The sequence below is a fragment of the Tamandua tetradactyla genome, chromosome 3 (assembly GCF_023851605.1).
Source record: "Tamandua tetradactyla isolate mTamTet1 chromosome 3, mTamTet1.pri, whole genome shotgun sequence".
Lineage (NCBI taxonomy): Eukaryota > Metazoa > Chordata > Mammalia > Pilosa > Myrmecophagidae > Tamandua > Tamandua tetradactyla.
Genome location: NC_135329.1, coordinates 148,745,205 through 148,770,274, shown reverse-complemented (window position 1 = coordinate 148,770,274; position 25,070 = coordinate 148,745,205). Strand labels below are relative to the sequence as shown.

Below are 25,070 nucleotides of genomic sequence, written 5' to 3'. Positions count from 1 at the left end.
TGCTATGAACTCCCAAAGAACTGTGCTCTTCCCCAGCATAGCATTCTTAGACTTTATTAAAGTTGCTCATTACTTGTCTCTGTTCTAGAATGTCCAGCCCCAGGAGACAAGGCACATGGTGTTCTGACCTCTGATCACATTGTGTTCTTATGTAATTAAGGTTCATTACACAGACAATTTTGTTTTCACTATCGTTTCTCTTACAGACAATGAAAATGTAAGCCACTATGGTTCTTGTCCAGTGTTAACAAATTTTGAATTATTTAAATAAATGTGGCTTGAAACCTCCTGAACAATAGGAAAAAAATGATTTAAGAAAGGAAACAAAGGGCAATGGTGGCTCAGTGGCAGAGTTCTCGCCTGCTGTACTGGAGACCCGGGTTCAATTCCCAGTGCTTGCACATGCGAAAAAAAAAAGAGTAATTTAAGAAAGGAAGGAAGGTGTTATGTAGTCCTTCAAACCCAGGATTCATCCCTTAATTCTGCAATGCTTAGAGTAGCAAACCCAAACCCCCAAAATTAGAGTTTCCAGAATACCTGAAGCAGAGACCACAATTTTTATGATGTTTGCCTTTTCACAGTGAAATGAAGTTTACATTGGGGAGCTATATTTTCCCTATATTTATTTTTTAATCATTTGGCATTTCCAATAAAATAACATTCTCATTTTCTTCTAGTCCATGAAGGGTTTCACATGAGGCTGTGGTTGGCAGTTGGGACGCTCTGAAGTGGTGCATTTGAATTTAACAGTTCTGTGCTTCAGAGATCAAGAAAAGAATGTTATTTGCGTTTAAGAAAATACTTAGTTGGCTGGATGTCTAGCAACTAAAATAACAGTTCATCAAAAAGCAATTATCCCAGATATCTTTTCAAGATTTGCAATCAAGATTTCCTAAAGAGTCCAAGAAAAGGCTGAGATATGTGAGAGGGACGAACCATCAGCAGAACCAGAAACTGGTTCGAGAATTGAGGATTTGAAATGCAGGGAAAATATGAGGGACACCTGGATCTTGTTCTCTGTAGACATCCAGTTTGAACTTAATCCAGGTTAGAGAGAAGTGAAGTCGTTTTCAGATGTTCTGTAGCCTCCTCAAAAATGCATTGGTGGCGGGCCGCGGTGGCTCAGCGGGCAAGAGTGCTTGCCTGCCATGCCGGAGGACCCCGGTTCGATTCCCGGCCCCAGCCCATGTAAAAAACAAACAAACAAACAAAAAATAATAAAATAAAAAATACTAAAAAAAAAAAAAAAAAAAAAATGCATTGGTAATTTCAGACCAGTTCCTACCTGACTAGAGTCAACATTGGAAAGCCATTGTCACCACAGGCGTGGACTGGCACCGCACAGCTAAGGCCAGTCTGGAAAGGACAGTCAATGTGGGGGATCAGCCCGGGGGTGGGGAGAAGTGTGCTTATGCAAGCAGACCCGTAAGGAGGAGATAGAGGGCTTTGTGCTCTTCCACTCCTCTTTGGAGTCCTTGAGTCAAACATTCTTAATCCCTGTAAGGTGAGCATAGATTTACTATTTTCTCAGTAATAACTTAGAAGAGAACATTTATGTGTGTTCATGTACTATATATACATGCACATGTATTTGTGTCCACAACAGACATATATATGTATGCACACCATTTGTATTTATACAAAAGTGAATATACTTAGATGTTCTAAACTTAGTGGTGAGATCTGCACAACTCTGAATAGACCAACCATTGGATTGTACTCTTTAAATGGGTGAATTCTGTGGTATGTGAGTAATATCTTAATACAGATGCTTCCTTATAAATGAGTGTAATTTATCCCATTATTTTCCTAAAATTATCATACACTGGGTTTTGTTATTATTATTGACTTCCTCCCTTCTATGCTTTTATTTGTAACTTCTTGAAGTCCTGGTAGTCCCAGGAGACCCTGGTAAATGTTGATTAATGAATTTGAGCTTTATTCTGGTTTTAGAGCTGCCAGGCTGGGACATATGGTCCATGTTATGGAGTCATCAAGAAAAATCATATGAAGAAATGAACTTGATCCAGACTGGTGCTGTCCCCATGTGTTCGCCTTCTCTTCTCTGGGTGTGGTGCTTGCTGTCTTCTGTCTCAGGCATCATGATTTGAAAGATGATATTTTCTATGACACCCTCCATTTTTAACATTCTGTGCTTGTGAGTGAAATTGGTGGATGTTTTGAAACATGTAAATATTGTTAATGGTTATTTTTTTAACCTATCTTCAAAGGCAGTTTATAAGTGATTACAATGGCTTATGTGAAATAACTGTACATATTTCCTAGAAAATAAGATGTGTTACAAAGATTGTCTATTAATTTCTCATGAGAGTTATTCATCTCTTCTTTTAAATGAGTTGGTAACTCAACTGAAGACTATAGAGCAGTGCCCCTGAAATGTATATTGTGAAAGACCTTATTTCTTAAAAATTTCCAAGAGATTGGTAACTTTCATAAGAACAATAAAAATTAATTACAGAAAAATAACATTAAAAACAAAAAATACAGGGCGGGCCACTGTGACTCAGCAGGAAAGTTCTCGCCTGCCATGCCAGAGACCCGAGTTGGAGTCTCAGTGCCTGCCCATGCAAAAAAAAAAAGAAAGCACCACAAAGAATACAAAATACATGCCTCCTTTTATGATTAGATTTGAAAGACAAAAATTACATTAAAAATTACAAAATGATTATTTTTAAACTGTATACATTGAAAGCATCTGCAGAGATGAATAGAATTGCTGCTACATTCATAATTTTTATAATTCTGTAATGATAACCAAACACAAATTTATTCAACACAATTTTAATGAACATTTTGTGCATTGATAATTAACTGCAATGTTATGAATGAGTTTGCTTCCTGTTGGTTAACTTCTCTAATCTAAGTTGGATTGATAGCAAACCTATCATAGAGGATAACATATATCAAAATTTTTTCAATGGGGCAGGCCATGGTGGCTCAGCAGGCAGAGTTCTCACCTGCCATGCCAGAGACCCAGGGTCAATTCCTGGTGCCCGCCCATGCAAAAAAAATGAATAAACAAATAAAATTGTTTCGATGTTTTAATAGCACTTAGAATAGGAAAAACAAAAATCCCAGTCTTGCAGAGATATCTTGATGGGAAGGAGAAGGAGAAATATTTAAAGAATATCTTAAAACAAGACATGCATCTGCTGAGGCAAACTCAGTATGTCAGAGCCTCTTGAGCATCCCTTCAAATCCTCCTGCCCTCACCTCTGATACTAACCACTTCCCCGAGTGTTCTGAGAGCCACTTCTGCCAAAAGCATCTCCTTTAAAGAGCTCAGCTTCCTGCACTGGGGCTTAGAACCACACCAGGAGAGGTCTGTACAGGTTTCAAGCCTTAGCAACCACGGCAAACCCAAACCAACAGAGGATGAGAGCCGATAGATAAATGCTTTTTGTTGTCAATGCTTTTCAGTGTAAGCAAATCGGAGGAGCATTCTATGTCCTTAGGTGGTCCTGGCAAGAATGAGTCCCAGTTGCTTATGGCAGGAACGAACTCCATAAGGCATCTTTGATTAACTTTTGCTCCCTCCCATTTCCTACTCCCTGGACCTCTGATCCTTGGAATCATCTTCAAAGACGTACCCAGCACATAAGTCCTTGTCTTGGGAATCTGGGGAAAACCAGAAAGAACACTGGCCTGGCAGAAATCATATGGGAAAGAAAAATTCTGTGATCTTAACACATTGAGCCTTAGACATGATGAAGTCAAGGAAGGAAGAAAGGAAGGGAGGGAGGAAGGGAGGAAAGAGAGAGAGAGGAAAAAAGAAAGAAAGAAAGAGGAAGGAGGAAAGAAAGAAAAAAAGGGCAGGAGGAGGGAAACAGAATGTGACAATAATACAATTTTGATAGTTACTGCCTGAAAGTTTATATATAAGTTATATAAATCATTCATAATCACCATTTCCAAGAGAAAAAAGAAGACAAAGAGAGTGAACTACATTTGTGCTGCCTGCAGAATTCAAGATACATGGTGAGCAAGAAACTGAAAAGCAACTTCTACTAGAGACAGGCTCCTTAAACAGGGCATATATTTATAGGTTTCAGGTGGTTTATGATCCTTAACAATCTAAACAAACAAAAAAGTTGGGTGTTAGCGTCAGTGTAATATACTGGGAAAGGACCAGAACTTTCAACAGATTCTCAAAAGGACACCTCAGATAAAAAATATTAAAAGAGAATCAAGCCTCATACTGGTTTGTATAGTAATGGATGCAAAGAACTTTGGAACTTGATGGGAAAAACCTCCCAAAATTATTGCAATATTTTTCCTCTAACTAGACACTATCACTTGCCCATTCCTTTGGCCTCTACACCCAAATACAGCTGCAGCTGAGATGAGACATCTAGGCTGGGAGTAAGGAGAGCTCAGCTTCAGCTACACTCTTCTCTCTCTCTCTCTCTCTCTCTCTCTCTCTCTCTCTTTTTTTTTTTTTTTTACTTTTTTTGTTGTATAATATAAAATACATACAAAGCAAAGAAAGAAAAGCAATAGTTTTCAAAGCACTTTTTAACAAGTAGTTACAGGACAGGTCCTAGAGTTTGTCTTGAGCCACCATACAATCCTCTCAGACTTTTCCTTCCAGCTGCTCCAAAATATGGGAGGCTAGAAGGAATAAATATTTTTTTTATCATCACAGTCGACTTTTTTCTTTTTTTTGTGAAAAATAATATACATACAAAAAAGCAATAAATTTCAAAACACAGCACCACAATTAGTTGTAGAACATATTTCAGAGTTTGGCATGGGTTACAATTTCACAATTTTAGGTTTTTACTTCTAGCTGCTCCGAAATACTGGAGACTAAAAGAGATATCAATTTAATGATTCGACAATCATATTCATTTGTTAAATCCTATCTTCTCTGTATAACTCCATCATTACCTTTGATCTTTCTATCCCTCTCTTTAGGGGTGTTTGGGCTATGGTCATTCTAACTTTTTCATGTTGGAAGGGTCTGTCAATAATATGGGGTAGGGAGATGGAACTATCTGATGTTCTGGAGAGGTTGGGCCCTCTAGGTTTCAGGACTTACCTGATCCAGGGACCCATCTGGAGGTTGTAGGTTTCTGGAAAGTTACCCTACTGCATGGAACCCTCATGGAATCTTATATATTGCCCTAGGTGTTCTTTAGGATTGGCTGGAATGGTCCTGGTTGGCGTTTGGCAAGTTATGATAAGGAGCAGTGTCTAACTGAAGCTTACCTAAGTGCAGCCTCCAGGGTAGCTTCTTGACTCTATTTGAACTCTCTCTGCCACTGATAATTTATTAGTTACACTTCTTTCACCCCTTTTGGTCAGGATTGAATTGTTGATCCCATGGTTCCAGGGCCAGACTCATCCCTGGGAGTCATCTCCATGCCTCCAGGGAGACTTTCACCCCTGGATGTCATGTCCCACATAGGGGGAAGGGCAATGATTACATTTGTAGAGTTGGGCTTAGAGAGAGTGAGGCCACATCTGAGCAACAAAAGAGATCCTCCAGAAGTAACTCTGAGGTATACCTATAGGTAGGCTAAGCTTCTACGCCATCTACATAAGCTTCACAAGAGTAAGCCTCAAGATCAAGGGCTTGGCCTATTGATTTGGGTGTCCCTAAAGTTTGACACAGTATCAGGGGATTCCTTATTGGTAAAATTTAATAGTTCCATATTTTTTCTCTCATCCCTCAAGGGATTTTGCCAATACTTTATTTATTTGTTTGTTTGTTTGTTTGCAATCACAGGCACTGGGAATTGAACCCCTGTCTCCAGCATGGCAGGCGAGAACTCTGCCTGGTGAACCACCATGGCCTGCCCTGTCAATATTTTTTTATTATCTGCTTAATATACTATAGGATGGATCCAGGCATTACATTAAGCTACATAGGATTAAAGGACCACTTTCTTATTCTGGGATCCCTGTGTTTCAATTGTTCAAATGAGCTATACAGATAGGTTGAGTTAGATTATGTGCTACAGAAAATTTAGGTTCCACGGTCTTCTCTTTTTGCAATCACAGGACCTTGTTAAACTTATGGTAGCCTAGGTTTCCTCATTTGTAAAGTGGGGAGAAGGCAAGATGGGAGAGGATGGAGCTAGTAATATGTGCTCCAGCTGATAAGGTTATAAAAAGCAAATGAAAGGGTATACATGACAATGCTTTATGAACTCTATAGCCCATGCCAGATCTAACAGATATGAAGGGGTTGAAAGGGTTCATCTACCAGGTAGGGAACTGCAGGAGATCCTTGTTACTCAAGTGAGATGGAGGGACAGAAGCACTGGCATCACCTGGGAGTTTGGTGAGAAGATCTGGTCACCCACCCACCCACCCTCTGAATCAGAATCTGAATTCTACCAAGATCTCTGGGTGATTCAAGGCCACATTAAAGTTTGAGAAGCACTGGATTAGATAACATCTGGGCTTCTTTCCAATCCTGAATTTCTAATTTAATGGATAGAATTGCTAAATTTTTGTTCTCCCCTATGTCCATATTCCCCTAGCTTTCTCCCGTTTTCAAGTTGACGTGTCCTAGTCCATCGCTATTTCCACACAGTGCTCCACAGACATCAACCTAAAGCTGCTGGGAATGAGATGTGCATAACCATATATCAGCTTTCTCATCCGTAAAAACAAAATCTGACTCTTCTCACACATGATTGTATTGTTTATATCCTCCTCCCAAAGAAAACCTGCTCTTAAAATAAACACCAAACACTTCATTTTGACCAGGCTTTTCGAGTTAGTTAATAACTGCCTAGAAGACAAAGACTCAAAAAACTTCCTGGTCAAAATTTCAAATGATGCTGATACTGAGTGCCTTTCAATGCTGGCTCACTGCTCCGAGCCCTGCCCTGCTGGGTTTAGGATAGAGGCATTACCCTTGGAAGACTTGTAGCAGTTAAGCTGGTAGCATCACCTTACAATCCTTAGCATCCACAGAGACAATCCTTCTCATGCTAGGGCTCTTCACATCACTTTGCTGTGCCGGCTTTATGGGTATAGAAGGGTGCGGTCCACAGCCCCCACCCCACCCCATAAAACCTCCCGAGCCCTGCGCTTCGGTCCCATCACAACGTAGCTCTTCGGCCAGGTGCCGGTCTCTGCCATCTTCACAAGGGCAAAGCTCCTACACTCATCACAGGTGACGGGGCCCCTGGGCGCTCTTGGATTGGCTCCAGAAGTCGGTTCTGTGGTTTATGTTCTCTTTGTTGTTGCTGTTGTTTCGCTTTTATTTCTTAGCATTTTTACAACCCTGTGCCATGCTGCAGCATCCCTGAAGCACTAGGCCTGCTAGGACAGGTGCTGGAAACACCGCTATTAATGCCATGAGTAGAGACTGCATTTTTCTTTCTGTCACCTCCTTTATGTTCGTGACCCCCCAATGAAGTGGGCCAAGGCAGACAGCACACCGGCCAATATCTAGCCCATTGGGTTTCCAGTGTTTCTGGTAGAAAGTTTAAGAGCATTCAGTTGCGGCATAGGCGCTTTCAAATTCCTGTATCTTCTGGCTTAAAGATCATTTGTCTAATTGTATTCTCTGCTTTTGGGTTCCTTCCAAAGTTAATTATGAACCTTAATTAGTTCTACTTATGAGATCTCCAAGACTATATATTCTTGGTAAACATATGCTGCTTTATTAGTTCGGTCTAAATATTTACAAATCTTTCAATCTAGTGGTTTAGCTTCTCTGAAAATGGTTGTCTTTATCACTTGATAAAAGGAGACACCAAGTCAGAGAGGCACAGGCAGCCTTAGTGCCCAGAGCGTGTCGGAAACCGAAGAGTTTCTACTTTCCCTATTTTGCCTTCTGTGTTTTATTTTTAATCTGAGCCTGTTTTTAATCGATTGGCAGGGGAGATTGGAGCAGAGTGAAACAGGTAGATTATCATGGTAATGGGAATTACAGGTTGATCAAAGATGAAGAATGGCCCAAATTTGTAAGTGAAGACTACACATCAATGGCTTTGTTGTATCCAAAAAAGAAAAACTGTTTTCAAGATACTCATAAATGACCTGCCCCTGTCCAGGTGTCTCCAGAGGGCCTCGATTGTGCCCACAGAATAGCTCACTCACCCAAGAATCCAAGCTGTTTGTCTGAATCTGAAAGTATTCCCCCTACATGCTTAGAGAGGGCCCACAGGTATGCTCACATCTGTACAAAAATTGGTCTGTAGCCCAACTGCTGTGTTTCTTAACTGAGGTCTTTGGATAAACTCCAAAGCAATAAATCATCACACATTCCAGGAGAGAACTGGGGTTTTTTTGGTAGTCTCCCTATGTCACCCTAAAATATATAGCCACATAATAACAATAGACACCTTACATTTGTATAGCATTGAGCAAATTACAGAGTACTTTCCCACTTATAATAAATATGTCAGGAGAGGTACCTGGCCTAACTTGTTATGTATTGTGCTACTGGAAGATTCTTTTTTCAGGTATGTGAATGGAGAAAGATCAAATGAGGGTTAGCAGTGAGAGCTAAAACAAAGAAAAACAATTCAGAGGACATTATTTGGATGGGAGTTGAGGGCATGAGGAGTCAGAAAACCCAAGTTAAAAGGTGTCAAAAGCTATGAATAAGCGGAAGGATGCAAAGAAAATATATCCAGAATGAATATACTCAAACTCAAATGCCTTCAGGAATAAAATAAATGTATAAATGTGCAACTGTACAACAATAACACATGCCGTGCTGAAAAACATTTTAAATTCGAAACTGGGTGTAAACACTGAGACGGCCAAATAAAACATCTTCCAGGCGGTATTCGGCTCCCTGGCCACCATTTGCTAAATGTTGAAGGAGAGGGAAGAAAGAAGCCAGTCAGTCTGGAGGAAGCAGAGGAGACACAGAAGAGACAATGAGGCCCCAGGGAATAGACTCCATGAGACTGACGCCCTGTCACTGTGTGTGGGTGTGAGAGAGACAGAGGTGGCCAGACAGGACCCACAGTGCCCTCCACCTGCTAGAACTGCTCTCCTTTCCCAATTCCCGCGCACAGGTGTTCTTGCAATAAATGCACTTTCTTTTTTTAAAGTCAGAACAGCCCAACAGAAAAACCTATATGCCTTTTCTGGTTTTTTGTTTGTTTGTTTGCTTGTTTACAAAATACCTACAAAGAAGAGAGCTAAATATGGTTCCCAGAGTTTTGTCTAGTGCTGCTTTCAATACCCCCTCCCTCCCACCCCTGCCAAAATTCACCATCAGTATGAGGTGATGGAGGCGTGAGTGTAAACGTTCCCTCCTAATGCCGCGTTACATTTCAAACCTACCTGATTCATGGTGACCATGAGAGTCTCTCTCTTCAGTCTGTCAGACCAAAGGTGCCCTATGAAGAGTAATGAATCAGCAGCAGGCTTCCCGGTGGCAGAACAGTCCTCTTCTCGGGCTCATCCAATTCTGTCTCAGAAAAATTCACACCGAGCATCCAAACATCTAAACATGTCATCCTGTGAAGAATATAAAGTAAATATGTAAAATAACACAGCAATACATTAACTTAAATAATGCTAATAGGTTGTTAGCTGAGCAGCAAATGGAAAAGAGCTGATGGAATAAGAGGCAGTTTGTTTACTCCTGGGGCAGGTGCCCACGGTGGGGCATGTTTCCAGCTCCCCTGCCAGGAGCAGCAGCTAACGGGGTTGCTTGGAGCGCTGAGGTGAGCCCATGAAGCCACTGCTTTCTAAATCCTAAAGGAAGTGCAGTTGTCACTCTGTGAAGGAGAGAGGTAGCAGAGGGAATAAACCACATCAAGGGAACTCTGTAATGTGAACCAACAACAAGGTAGAACTGTGTAGTGGCTAGGAACATGGCATTTGGAGGCAGATCCAAGAACAGGTTTCTGGAGAAGGGGTGGGAACCTGACCTGAAGAAAATCGATCCACAGACTAGCAGCCAAACCTTGGTGTACGTACATAGCTTTGAAAAGATACCTAGCCTTACTAAGTCTCAGTTTTCGCATTTGCAAAGTGGGAGAATAACATTATTTAACTCAAAGGGTTATTGCAAGTACTGAATGAGACACGGCAAATGAAGGGTCAAGTGCAGTGCCTGGGTTGGGGGAGAGAGCTCGGGGATTGTTAGGCATTGCTGTCATTTAGACCCTAGAAACATCAGAAAGCCCAGAGGCAAGATCCCATCTATGACTTGAACAAGGAGGGCAAATTTTTCTAAGCCTCTGTTCACGATCAAAGTGAGAACACTGTTTCGGTGGACAGATCACAGTACTAGCTACAATTCATTTATTCATTCATTCAGGAACAAAATTCGCTCAGATTAAAATAAGAGTAAAAAAGTAATCACTGTCAGAAATGATCAAAACTTAGCTTATAGGATGTTGTTTTGATTTCTAACAAAAATCAGAGAAAGTAAATGATTTGTCTATTTCATTAGGAAGAAAAAATCACAGTTACATATTGAGGCAAGATACATTAACAGGCCAGAGATCTTGAAACGACATGTAAGTCACTGCTAGTTAGCTGCAAATGCTGTCAGTGTGTCAGTGTGCAACCAAGGCAGACTCTGCGATTTGTCCTTTTACCCTCGACTTCCTCCTCCTCATACATTTCTGACTTTGTTGGGGCTACATAAACAACCGTTGGTAATGGATCAGGATGGGTCTAATCCCATCATGAATGACACACACCTGTTTTCCACTTTCCCATCCTCCCTCCTTGGGGAGGGATTAAGGGCTAAGAGGCTACTTAGAAGGCTATATATTTTTGTTGTGATTTTCAATTTTAAGGTTCTTAAAGGCAGCAAGTGTATCGCTTTCATGTTCCCTGTAGGATATGAATGGATGCCAATTACCAAATTAAAGAAAGTTTGGAAATAAATATACAGATATTAATTGCAATACCCTTAGTATTCGAGGGTCATTTTCCTTCTTTGAAGTGGAATATGAACTTGAGCTGTGTATCCACACAGTCCAAGGTCAATTTGGGGATCAGTTTCTTCAGCTGGCTCCAGGTAAGTGACTAAAAGTGAAGCAAAGGAACTTCCTAGAACGTGGAATTCCTCCCCCCGGGACACCCTCCCTCTCTCCTCTGGCCCAAGGCCAAACATGTTGTGTGCTGTGCAGTAATGGAAGCAGGAGGGTCAGAGAAGCTCTAACCACAGGCAGGGCTGGGCATCTTCTGACCTCACTAGAGCCACTCCTTTCTGCTCAGTGTTTGCCTCCGTACAGCAATTGCTCTAACTCGCCCAGGAAACCAGTGCTATAAAGCAGTTGGTTATCACTGAGTGGACTGGGCGCCAAAGGCATTTTCTCCCTTCTCACTGACACCAACAGTAAATGACTCTACCATGAGATAATTCTGAACCCCAAATTATTCCACCATGTTGTATCTTGGGAGATGAGATACTGCATTCTTTCTTTACATCTAACATAAGCAGAAAGAACACACTGAAAGGAAAATAAATGTTTCTAATTAACAAATCAAAATACATGTGAACCAAAGTGAGAGATGTCAGCTGCTTAAGAACCTTCCCTGGCTGCTGGGGTTGTCCATGAAAGATCAAACATGTAAACACATTCTACCTATGTTTTGGATTCTCAGACCCTCAGCTACAGAATGGCTTTTTGGTTTACTCTGCAAAAGATTTTTTTTTCCTACTTGTAATAAATGGGTTTAAGCCAGAATCAAATTTTGATACTTAAAAAAATATCAGGTGGTAAAATTGATAGCACCAGTTAAAGAAATTAAACACCTTTGCATGGAAACAATGATTCATGAACTGTTCTTCCCTATAAGAGATGAAACCATTTGGGGGTTTCCTCAGAGATGCTTATGTTACTGGCAACGTTTAGAAAAATTTCATTATATAGGGAAAATTCCAGCCTTCAATTTTTCTTCTTGAGAGGGTTCAGTGGTTGGTTTGGTGTATGTGTGTCTCTTGGTGGGTGTGCACACACGCACATATGTGTGTGTGTGTGTGTGCGTGCGTGCACACATACATGAGTATTTCATAAAATTAGATTCTAGCAAAGAGAAAGTGCATTTATGCAAAAGCAATTCATCAACCACTTCTGTGCTTAGAATTCACCGAGGTAATTTAGATAGTTTAATGGCAAGGTAGTTTAGGTAGGGTGGAGGCAATGTCCCCTCCCCCATCCAACAGCTATGGTAATAGGAAATGTGTGCTCTAAATGAATCTTTTCAGGAAAGTAATTCTCGTTTTAATTATTTATCCACTACCAAATATAAAATATAATTACACAGGCAATGTCCATGGGAACAGAATTCACAGTGCAGTATAGAATAGAGGAGCTTTCTGCTTTTAGAAATTTTCCATTAAAAATGATATTAAAAAATAAGATTAGCCAAACACGGCTTTTAGTGCTAATCTGATTTTCATGTTAGTGTTTAGCAAGAGCCCACTGCTTGATCAAACACAATGGATCCAGAATTTGCAGTGTTTTTACAATGGCCTTGACCTTTATGATATCAGACATATATTTCTTCTCTGCTATAATTTACTATTGACATCATGGATTAAATTTGTTGTTTCGGCTAATGTAACTGAGCAAGCAAGGTAGATTGTGAAACTGAAGCCAGCTACTGAAATACGACGGTTGTCAAATATAAATTTACAAAAGATATTCAGACTGGGGTGTGGAAGACAAAAATAAATGGACAAAAAAGCTGTTTTTGACAGACTGCAAGGGGCTAGAGACTTCAACTTGAACACTGTAAATCCAAATGTCACAAAACACTGCTGCAGAATGAGGGATAGATCTATTTCTCAGGAATATAAATGGTGATGGGAAACCAAAATTTCAAAACGATGTGCATTTTTAAGAAGTATATTCCTGCTGCCTCAGTGATCCCTTCCTCCTCTCCCCTCAACCCAAGCTTGGAAATCATCACAAATCACCACCTCAGAACCAGTAATGACCACCAAGCCAGTGTTTCATGAGGTACCATTTTTTATAAGAAGCCAAGGAAAATCAAGACATATGTAAAGTTTTTTTTTTTAAGAAAAATAAATTAACTTGTTGACTGCATGATATTATCCAAACACGAGGCATGACCAGTTTTCAGGTCTCCTACAAATTCTGTTTCAGTATCAAAATGTAAGTTGCTTAAGAGGGGGATATTCTAACTAATGAAACATCTGAAACTGCTCCCATTATGTAACCCCTTGAAAGTAATTGAGCCAGCTCCATGAATGGACTTCTAGAACAGCAGTCTGGCCTGCAGGGTTGTGGCTGTATGAGACTGCTAGTTCATGGTCAAGCTCTCTTTGTAACCTTCCAAATGCTCTATTTTCCAGATGCTCTGCAAGCTAAAAGCATTTTAGAAGAATGGAAAACAAAACACAATAAATGTGTGCTATGTGGATGGATTGATGGATGGATAATACAAGAAGATCAAGAAGCCTAATAGTGAAAGTACTTTTTCAGTGTCATAGCTTGTTGTCATGGATAATGCCCATTTTGATGTCTTAGTCTAGTCCAGGGTTAGACTACTTATGGAGGGTATTCATTGGTCACCATGTGGAGCACTTTTAAGGGAGGTGGGGAGCCTTGGGTTCCTCTTGCCCCTATAAACCTGCTTAATTACCTGTTATTCAGCTTTTTCTATGGAGGTTGTGAGAACTCTGACTCCATGAGTCAGATATACAATGAATATTTATGGAACAACACAGAATACTTAATGCTGTTCTGGGACTTGAAATTGCATCATCAGAATTAAAAATATACCTTGTCCTTAAATTTAGAGTTTAATGTCTATATGTGTCTATATTTAAGAAAGAAACTGCATATTCTCAGAGCAACTTTAATGCAGGAAAATGAGATCATCAGTACATTGTTTGTCTCATGACACACATTGTGCCTTTGAATAAGCTGTCAGAAGACTGGAATAGGGCCAGACCATATTTTCAGGTATGCATGAGAAGAAATGACAGAACGCTCTCTTTATGTTCACTTGGTTAGTCGTGGAGATCCCTAGATTGAGAATGGGTGGACTTTGGAAACCTATCACCATCTTGGGTTTGAGTATCCTAGGAGGAAGCTGCAAAGGTAATTTTTAGAAAGGGCCCAAGAGCCCTGCAAGCTGACTCCAGATTCAACCTCAGAAGGATTCACAACCTACAAAGGCAGCTTGAACTTGTCTAGAACTCTTGGCACTTCTTTAAATTAATTTGCAGATGACTAACTATATGTTAATTTGAACACCTTCCAGGGCTCCTTCTCCTGGTATAATTCAAATGCCCATGGTCCCAGCACTCCTCAATTCTTGAGCCTACATGATTGGGAAATTTTATTGTAAAAGCTGATGGTATGATTCCTCTTAAAAATATATAATACTGGGGTGCACGGGTGGTTCAGTGGTAGAATGCAGGCCTTCCATGTGGGGGACCTGGGCTCGATTCACGGACCATGAACCTAAAAAATAAAATATATATATATATATATATGCTGTAGATACTGTAGCTTTCTTTAGAAAAATACCTCCTTTGGTTACAAAAATCCACAACTCTTACTTTTCTTAACTCTAGTATTTAATTCATTCCCTCTTGTATTTTGATGAGCGGTTTACAGTTTGTAGCCATAGGGCATTAATCAATTTCTGTTTCCTTCATGGATCAGTTCAGATGTGTTCACCTGTATTTAACAAAAATCCAAATACAGTGGCTTAACCAGTATTTTCTCATACATCATGAAGGTCAAGAGTACTGTGTGCAGAGTTGGTGCACCAGTTTTTAGAAACCATCAGGACCAGGCTCCTTCCAGCTTCATGCTCTGCCATCTTAACCCATGGCCTTCATCCTCATGGTTTCACATAGGAAGAAGAAAATGGCAAGGATGTAGGAAGAAAGGGATCTTTATCAGGAAATTAAAACTTTCCCAGGAGTTTTCAGCAAAAGTTCACGTATAGGTGACATGAACAAATTTAGCTGCAAAGGAGGCTGGAAAACAAATGTGTTAGCTGACCATGTGTGTGCTTGTTGAACTGTGAGACCGCTCTCAAATTTTTTTACCACATACACATACACACAGACACATACACTCACACACAGTAAAAGGCTCTCCACAATATTTTTTGAAAACCAGAAAGTCCAGTTGCTCATAGATAAAGAGTAATTATATCCCTTATACATTTCCTTATTTGCAAAATAACAAGAACACTAGAGCTTGAGGCAGAAAACATGGCTTCTAAAACTGCTTCTGCCACCAGCTCTCTGGATGATCCTGAACAAGTTATTTCCCCTGTTTGGGCTTCAGTTTCCTAATAGGTCTCATTACCTACACTTTTGGTACCTCTACAGGTCCATTCTGCACCCAAAAGATTCATCTCTCTCCTCTGCTTATTACCCAACAGTGACTGAGTTTGAAATTCAAAATCCTCGATCTGGTCCTCATCCCGCTGTCCTCCTCTGTCTTGTACCACTCCCCCCTTTGCTCATTTCACTTGACCACACTGGCCTCCTTTGTTTTCTTAATGGGCCAAGCTCACTGTTGGCCTTTGCACTTGCAATTTGTCTAGAATGCTTTCCCCTGAGGTCTTCCCATGACTGGCTCTTTCTTATTGTTGAAGTTTCAATTCAAGTGTCCTCTCTTGACAATGATCTCTAAAGTACAATTTTCCACCCAAACCCTCTCTAGCACAAAACCCTGCTTATTTTCTGTAGAGCACTTACCACAATCTTGAATTATCTTGATAATTTATTTGTTTATTTGTTCATTGTCCGCCTTCCACTAAGAATGTAAATTCCTTGAGAGCAGGAACCTCCTCGCTCTTATTCACACCTGGTAATACTGTATTATTTCGGTCAAATATACACATGACAAATATTTGTTGGATAAATCAATGAAGAACGTAGGCCACTCACTTATCTCACATGTCCCTTCCAACTCAAAAATCCTGTGCTTCCCATCTCATAGGCTGCTGTAAGGATGTTTGTGAGTGTACGTTTGAAATTGGGAAGCAGCACAATAGTTAAGGCTATTATAAAAATAATGTGGTTTGGATGCAATTTGTAAACTGTTAAACAAAATTTGGCTCTTGTGAGCACTGTTTATAAAACGAAGCCTGAGATGATAGGAATTAGATCCAGAGTAAATGAACCATTTGAAATAAAGTATTTTCTAAAGAGGTGACATTCTGGAAAACAACATCAACTGAGAAATTTTTCCCTCAATCAACTCTAGAAAGTAATACTCTCCTCTTGTCCTATAATATTTGAGTCACTTCAATATTTGCAAGTAACTTCTAAAGGGCAGCAATTTATTTTGTATTAGTGATTCTATGAACTGCAAACCGCACTTGGTGAAATCATATATCTCTGTACCATCTACCCAGATATGAAGTTCCATTGATGTATGTTAAAGATTACAGAAGATATACCCATTTGAAAATTTTCATTGGCCCAATTGTATTTTCAGATGGAGTACTGAACAATAAATTGAACCTCGGAATGGAGTCTGCCTTGCTCTTCTTTAGTCAAGAGCCAGACTTGATTGGAGCCAACCATTATTTGTTTTTAATGATGGAATAAGCATTCTTCCCCAAGGGGTTAAAGCAGTAACCTCGCTTCACTTGGGGATTCATGTCACCCTTAATTTAGAGAAGTTTTGTTAGAAATCCCAGGCCTTGTGTCACTTTTCTGCCTCTAAATAGTCAGGGGTTCCCTAAAGTAAATCCAACCTTCTCTAGCATTCAAGACCCCCACAACATGGCCCAGTCTAATTCCTCAGCACACAGTCCCCCTACTTCTATACAGGTAACCTATACTCCAGTCCAACTTATTTACCCAGCATTTTCAGAACTCAACCACACTTTCCTTCCTGCCTGGCTTTGGCCACATTGTCCCCATTGAAATCCCTTTTCTATTACTCCCACCATACATACCTGTGGGATTATTACTGATCCTTCAAAACTTAGCTAAAATTTCCCCTCCTTCTTGGATCTTTCAGAAGCATCTCTCCAATCTCTTTTTAAGAGCCAGAGCTGAGACTCAAGGGCAGACAGACTACCTCTAAACAGCAGCATGCAAGAACCAGCTCCTACCAGCTTGCAAGAGTCCATTGTTAGCCTCTCTTCCCAACTCTGCATTCAGTGACGCCATGTTGGCAGATGGAAATAAACTAGGGGGCATATATTTACACTATGGAAATAGGCATGGACTACAAACCAGAACACCCTCCCACATTTTGTTAAACATTTAGCTGTACACCCTTATCTAGAGCCTCCCCTATCAACCATTATGTTACACTGACTCCCCTATTTGTGTGTTTGAGTATTATTCCCATTAGACTGTGAGTTCCTTGTGACAAAGGACCACATCATACTCATGCACTCTTAGCACATTGCCTTCCTTGTATCCATTAAAGTATTTAGCACACAGTTATTGCAATTAACTGTTTTTGTTTTTGTTTTTGTTTTGCATGGGCAGGTACCGGGAATCGAACCAGGTCTGCGGCATGGCAGGCGAGAACTCTGCCTGCTGAGCCACGTGGCACGCCCTGGAATGAACTGTAATTTATTATCAAATTTGTTAATAACTGATATTCTATTGTGAGATGGAAAAAGTAGTAGCTACTTTTCTAGTTTAAGCAAAACATTTCGAACTCTTTCAAATATGATGTACATGGAGATGATGTTGTCAACATGAGCAAGTATTGAGAGGCTGTCATGAAATCTGAGCCCACAAGAGGTCCCAGGCATCACCAGATGCACCACCCACATTTGATCTAAATAGAGGCCTAGCATCCAATAGCTTCTCTCAGGAGCAGGGACTGACTGGTTGTCATCTAGGGGTGGGTGGGGTGATGGCCTTTCAAACCAGAATCCTCCCTCATCAATTCTGATCTCTGTCCCACCACCACCACACCACCTCTTCCCTTACTGAGAACGCTGACATGCTGAGTCTCAGTTACCAGCAGAGGGTTGGTGCATAAAACGATTCTTAAACAGTGACTTCCAGTAGCGATTAGGAACGAGAAAATTAATATGCTTATTCTAAAGACAGTGCCAATTTTATGGCCCTGTTTTCCCAGCTTCTGAACCCAAATCCTTCTAAATGTATCCCTCTCTCACTTTATACTTCTTCACCCTCTTTTCCCTCCATAGGGATTGTGTTTCTGTCCCATCTCCGTCTACTGAAATCCTACCAATACTTACATCTTACTAGGTCCAGTGCATTGCCCTCTTCTTGTGATCACTCAAGGAGAAGAAATCACTGCTAGAATACTGGACTCCTGGGTTTGGGAAGCTCAGATTGTCCTGATCTAGAATTCTACCACTAATCCTATTTGGGTATGCACTGGTTCTCCATGATAGGACCTCAAACGAACTTACCTGTTCCGTGGCCCCTTTAGGCTTAGCCTACCATGCTGGGGGCCAATAAAAACCAGGGCTCCTTCACATAAAAGGAGCGTCTCCGGCAGGAGGGTGGCCTAGACTGGATGTCAGGCCCAGTACTACTAGGGCTCCGTGAACCCAAAGATGCCTCTCTACTCAAACCCTCTCTGCCTGGTCTTTGGTTTCTCTCCTTAGGGTCTTTGCAAGGATGGCAGCCCTAATAGGGCAGGACTCTAGTCTCCTTCCTAGCTCCTGCCACTGCCTTTCCCCAGGACTGGTTCAACAATCAGTACAGCAGGACACCAAACAGATAGAACACTAACCAACAAGCAGGAAAGATGCTGGGTAAACATCAGCTTTTTCTCTGACCTGGACAGATTTCCGTGCTCTACCCTGAAGCCTCATCCTGACCCCAAGAACTCTCTCCAGAAGTCCCCATTGCATGCCCTGCCCCTTTAGCTCAGACCCCTTGGATAGTGACCCTATCCAGGCCATATCTGAGTTTGCAGTGCCTTTAGGATTGGGAAGATTAAACTGCCAACTGCTCCAAGGAAGGGACCAGCCTTTAGGCATCCTGTGGTACTCTCAGGGCCTATCTCACGCCATGACATTCAAACTTGTCTTCCCTTCCTTGTCCGGCGCTCCCAGCATGCCATATCACAGAGACAATGTTTTTTGTTTTATTTTTTGACCAATCTTAAGCTCCTCAAGGATGAAGGGTGTATATTATTCATCTGTTCTTTTCCCATTGCACTTAGCACAGTCATGGCCCCAAATCAAGACTGTCTTAGAGTGAGAAAAATTGTAACGTATCAGAAGGCAGACACTGTTCTGATAAACATATCCAAATGAGTTACAGCCTTTATTGAAGCATCTAAAAGGAATAGGAACTGATGGGGCTGGGTGAGCAAGCTGTAGCTTGGAACAGTAGGAAACGGAATGATTCAGAAAGTTTGCATTTTCACAAACACTCAATACTTACTACATGTCACACATTCTGAGCACTTTTAAAATAATGACTCATTTGGTCTTGAGATGGCTCAAATACAGAGAAGTTAAGTCATTTACCCAACGTCAAACAGCTGAGATGTGCCTCCAAGCAGCATGGCCACAAAGCCCTGCTCTTAACCAGTGCTCGATGCTGCTCTTCTCAATGAGGCAGGGCTATGAAGGAAGCCTGGGGCCAGGGCCAAGGAAATAGAATCAAGTTCGGGGAATTACTGTGAGGGGCAAGAGGTAGGGAGGTGGTGTGCTAGGGAAGCCTGCAATACACAGCTATGAGGATGGCAGAGGCCAGAGCTGTTCTCACCAGACTTTGAATTTTAGGGTAAATACAAATGAAATAAATGGCATGCCCATGGTATGAATAAGGTGCTGCAGGAGAAGGGAGAATGGCGTGCCTGTCTGCTAGGGAGGGACCTGGACTCCTCACTTTGGAGCTGAGCCTTGGAGGGGTGAGGAGGGGCTCACCAGGGGACCCACAGGGCTGGCATTCCTGCACAAGGGGCAGAACCCACAATTGCACAGAGGTGGGGAGAGGCCCAGCCTGACGGGTTTTGGTTCTGTTGTGAGTAGGGTTGTAGAAGGAGATGAGCTTGGAAGAGGAGGCAGGAGTCCCATCCTGTAGGCAGTGGAACAATACTGAGGAATTTTAAATGGAAGCAATGATGCAACTCAATATGTATCTTAGAACAATCATTCCGGCAGTAGTTGTTTTTTTGTTTTTTTTTTTTTAACATGGGCAGGCACCGGGAATCGAACCCGGGTCCTCTGGTATCAGAGGCAAGCATTCCTGCCTGCTGAGCCACCGTGGCCCACCCCCCCGGCAGTAGCTTTAAAAATGGCTTTACCATGTTTCCCCAACTTTAGTAATACCTTCATTAATTTGCATATGACATCACAAATTTTCACCTTAATCATGTACCTCCTGTAACCCCAAATTACTCAGACATTTTTTTCTTTCAGTTGATGCCTGTTCTACTAAAAATAGAATTATTTTTTTAATAAAACTTTACTTCCCAAGATAAATGGAAAATCTGCCTCATTTGCCTTAAAATTGAGCACAGTGGGAGCCATATTAACAAATCAGAACCATAAAGTTCTATCCAGATACTTTTCCGGTCAAAAACTTTGAGCCTGAGTTCTCATTTTGTTAAAGAAAGAAGGGAAGCAGTTTAGCAAATATCGATGGGTGTGAAAGATCTACTAGCACCAAACTGTGACTCTCTTTTTGATCCAATTAGATAGATTGGCTAAAGAATTGAAAAGGCAACCATTTCTCATCATGTAACGCAATGTTATGTGCCCAAATTGCCTGAAAGCATCAGATACCTTGGAAAACAAGAGATTGGAGCAGAGGTTTTAAAAGTTGCTTGATCAAGCCCCACAGAAGTACATCTTATCTGTAGACATGTTAAGAGCTTGCATGCGTGTGCACACGCACGAGCACGACACAAACACAACTTCAGGCAAGAACTTCAGGCAAATCTACTCACCCTTACTCCATGCTACATGCTGCAATGTACTCTGTCCCATTCTGTTATGTTTCTTTCTTTCTTTTTTTTTTTTTTTTGACATGATGGAGAAAGACTAAACTGAATTTACCACCACTAATGGATTGTAAAAATCTCACACTTCGAAAAACTCCAAATTAAGAGAAGCTAGACTGGAATTTTATCAATTGAAGAGGCTACCATAACATGGCAGACAAAAAAATGACAGGTCCTAATGGGTTCCAATGACAACAAACATGAAATAGAGGTAAAAGCCAACAGACAGTGTGACCATTTTACCTCACTTTTAAAAAGTTGTAATGTTTGACCTGAGGAGGGGGGCATTTATAAATAAAATTTTTTTGTGAGTTAGTTTAGTGTGACTGAAACGCCCTACGAATCAGTCCATTTGGGGATGACTTTTGATGGGAAAATACTACCACCTGGAGAACCGGCTGCCAGCGCTCACCGAGCACTGCATGGTGACCACGCTGGCTTTCGCATGTAGGAAAGGATTCTACTTTGCAAGTTCCATTTCCATTACACTCTTCAAGAAATCTTCAACCTTGAACACACCTGTACAGCAGTTTTCCTCTTGCATGACAGCTTGCTTTGCAACCTTCTAGGAGCCAAATGAGTGTGACAGTGATAGAATTAAAGTCGTGATTACTGTGTGCTCATAGTGTTTGCTCGAGAGAGACAAGGACCAGATCCGCTTAAGCAAACGTAAAACATGAAAATGTTTCAAGTTTACAGAACAAGGAAAAGAAATAAATTTTCTAGATGGCTCTGAAAAGTCTGCCTCTGTGTTCATAAGCGTGAAATAAATAAACCTCATCTTTAATTTACCTTTGCTACCACACCAGGACGTGTAGGTGTTGAAAAAGGTCTACGGTCGACGTATTTGCCAGACAAAAAGCTTTCCCCATTATTAATGACTGGTGTGCCCCAGTGTAATCAAAGGGCACAGCTGCAGTGATATACGGTGGTGACAAACCTCGGGATCTTTCCTTCTCCGGGCTACAAGCCTAACAGCTAGCAGCCAGGAACTTCCAGGGCTGTATATCTACAAGATAAATAGCACAAGATATCAATATATGTATTGCTTACAGTCTTGAAAAGTATTGTTGTATCCCCCATCACGCAATCATTCTAAATATGACGCACATGCATTCTCCACCATTTCGCTGCAACCCGTGAGGTTTGTAAACGGCAGTAGTTTTCTAGCGGAGATTTAAAACACTCCCCCTGTTCCAGCACTGCAGTCTGATGGGAAAACCAGGGCCGCCACTGCTGTTGTGTCAGCACTGCAGGTTGCTGGAGATTCATAACCCCTTTTACAGTGACAGGCAGCATCAAAAGAAGGAATCACCTCAAGAATAAACTAGAAATCATTTTTATTTTTCCTCCTTGATCATGCCAAGATGATCTAAAGGGAAAACTCATAGTCACTCATGATCTGAATGTGACATGAAGGAATCCATAAGAAAAAATCACTAGTGTTTTTATTTCCAGCTATTAAGGCATTTTATCTCTTTCCTGCTTTGAACTTGTGACCACTAAGTGCCATATTTTGCTTTGTTAAGGGTTTGAGAAATTCACTTAATTGGGAGTTATGGCCAAGGTAAAATACAGACTAAATAACCAGTATGAAATGAGGTAAGCTTTCTTCACTTACTCAGGTGTGAATTCCGGTGGAAAAATTCTATAATTACTGATCAGGTTTCCATTAAAAATAAAGCGAACGAAACCAGTGAATGGACAAAGCAAGGTCTTTTACCAGATCAATAGCAAAGACACGTCCATGCACACACAGGAAGTCAGCGCAGCTCCATGACCTTTTCATGAACTTTCTGGGAGACGAAAAGATCATTCAAAGGGGCAAAGGTCAGTGTTCATGCTGGTCACAAACAAAAATCAGATTTAGAGATGTAATGAAGGATTCAGGGCTCTCACCTACTGGTGCAAATTCAATACTATTATTGCACATTTTCTAACATTACCAATTGAAGAAGAAAATGCTTTTGTATGTGCAGCATGTGTTAACATTTATTTTACCAACGTATTATTTTGCTACCTTTATCAAGCATCACAAGATTAATGATGGAGTTTAAAATCCAGAAAACTCTAGTCAAGATGGGGATCCTTAGCTCATCTCAAAGGACCTTGCCATGCACAAGATGTCTCTTTCTGGGTGATTTCTTCCCACCAGCTCCAATATGCATAGCACAAAGGGGAGAGTAGGATGCCTGAAAGACAAGATGCTAGCGAGGTAGGGTTAGAGCAGTTATAAATAAATTATGTAGGTCACGAAGGGGGGGAAACCTCTGTGTCGTTCCTCTGTGGAGAGAGGCCCATCTCACATAGAAACATGCACCTCTTGGTTTTGGCTCGTGAGACAGTCAATGTTGAAGAGCCAGCACTGGGAAAGAACTAGGATTCAGGAGCATTTTACAAAAGAACCTGTGTTTCCAGTAGCACTTACTCAGATCAGCATCATTGTGAAACCTGAAAACTAAGAGGGTTTCTGGGTGGAAACTGTCCCCACAAAGGTGCCAGCTGGTAACTCTTATTGCCACTCTTCTTAGCTAAAGAGGAAACCCAAATAGACTGAAGCCATGTGTCTGGTAGAATCAGAGAGTGACAAGGTGCCTTTAAGAGATCAGGCAAGTATCAAAATATAGGAATCCTACTATTCTGAAAATTAAATATCTTATCCATCAATTAAGAAAAAAGAGTATTTTTTAGAAAAACTGCTGCAAATGGCTTTGCAACTCTCTCAAGGCAAGGCACAGGAGTTCAAAGGTTAAAGAGTTCTGAAGCCCTTGATGAAAAGAAATTCATATAAAACACATGGTGAAATCAGGGCATTAATTCCCCAACACTCCTCTGTTCCAACTTGCGTCCTGAAGACATGTGACATAATTTCTGCTCCCCCCACCATGTTCTATTTTTCAGGGTACAACATTTAATTTTTTTCATTATTTGACATATTACATAACATATTTCAAAACGTCCTAAGGCCATTCCTGCCAGTAGCTGATCTGTATAACTTTAATCCTCAGTATCGTATGCAAAATCGGAAAGTAGCTATAAAAGGTGGGGTAGGTCGGGAAGAACTAGGAGGGTGGCTGCCTTCTAAGCCAGTAGAACTTGAAAATTACCAGGGAACTGGGGAGGTCAATCCAGTTTACTCCCTTGGAAGGCGTCGCAAGTGTGTGTGTGTGTGTGTGTGTGTGTGTGTGTGAGTTGTAGCACTGAACAATCAAAACAGAGGCAGGTCCTGGCTAATCAGAAAGAATTATAGGTTCAGTGCCGAGACCTCCTTGGAAGATACTGGTTTAACACTCTGGCTGCCGAATTGTGAGGGGGAGAAGCTCCTGATAGAGGGGCTGTTAGCTCAGGTAATAGAAAACACATAGTGGCCTCTTAGTCCTGAGAAGTATCGATTAAATACCCAGGATTTGGGGCCATATGCCCCAGAGTGACTCCATCACTCACAAACTAAATAGCCTTAGGCAAGTCATTTAAACTTCTCTATGCCTCAGTGTATTCTTCTGTATAATGGGGATAATAGCATGGTCATAGGGTCATATAGAGAAGCGTGTATATGCGCCACTAAATGCTTGAAGTACAATTGTTCACCTAGTTTTACCAGTCCAATGAGGGAGACACATTTTGTTATCTTCATTTTAGAGATGAAAATGGAGGCTCTGAAAGAGGCACCAACTTGTCCCCATCTCACATCTGGTAAGAAACAGAGTGGAGACTAAGCCCACAAAATTCTGCATGAAACCCCATTTCAGCCACAATGTCTGGCCCCAGAACCTTTATTTAATGTTGCTCCTAATAGTGCTTCTTACATGGCCTCCCTCTGAGAATCACTGTGTTTATTTTAAACAAATAAATTGCTTATAAAAGTACTTTATGTAATGGATTTATGCCTAATTTTTCCCAGAGAGGTTGACTTGTCCAGGTCTGCACATCTAGTTAGTCACAAAATCAGGTTGCAAGTCCTTCTGGCTCCTAGTCCAGTGATCTTTCCACCCCACTCACTGCCTTGAATGTAGCTTTAAAAATGAATTAGAAGACATTCTCTGAACCACGGCATAGTGGATAAAACTTGGACTCCAGAGTCAGGCTAACTGAGTTCAATTCCTGACTCCACTGACTTGTCCTGTGACCTTAGGAAAGTTCCATGTCTCCCTGGTGCCTTATTTCCTCATTTGCAAAATGGGGAGATGATAATGCCAA

At 41.1% G+C, this 25,070-nt stretch overlaps 1 long non-coding RNA gene across 1 annotated transcript in view; it reads right to left on the bottom strand.

Annotated features, from left to right (window-relative positions):
- Positions 1-4,543: 4,543 nt before the first annotated feature.
- LOC143676406 (uncharacterized) overlaps positions 4,544-25,070 on the bottom strand; it is a 44,931-nt gene continuing 24,404 nt past the window's right edge. The window contains exons 2-3 of the long non-coding RNA XR_013172062.1: positions 9,286-9,462; positions 4,544-4,632 (exon numbers count right to left, since the gene is read on the bottom strand). This is a non-coding gene — a long non-coding RNA (uncharacterized LOC143676406). The remainder of the gene's footprint in view (positions 4,633-9,285; positions 9,463-25,070) is intronic.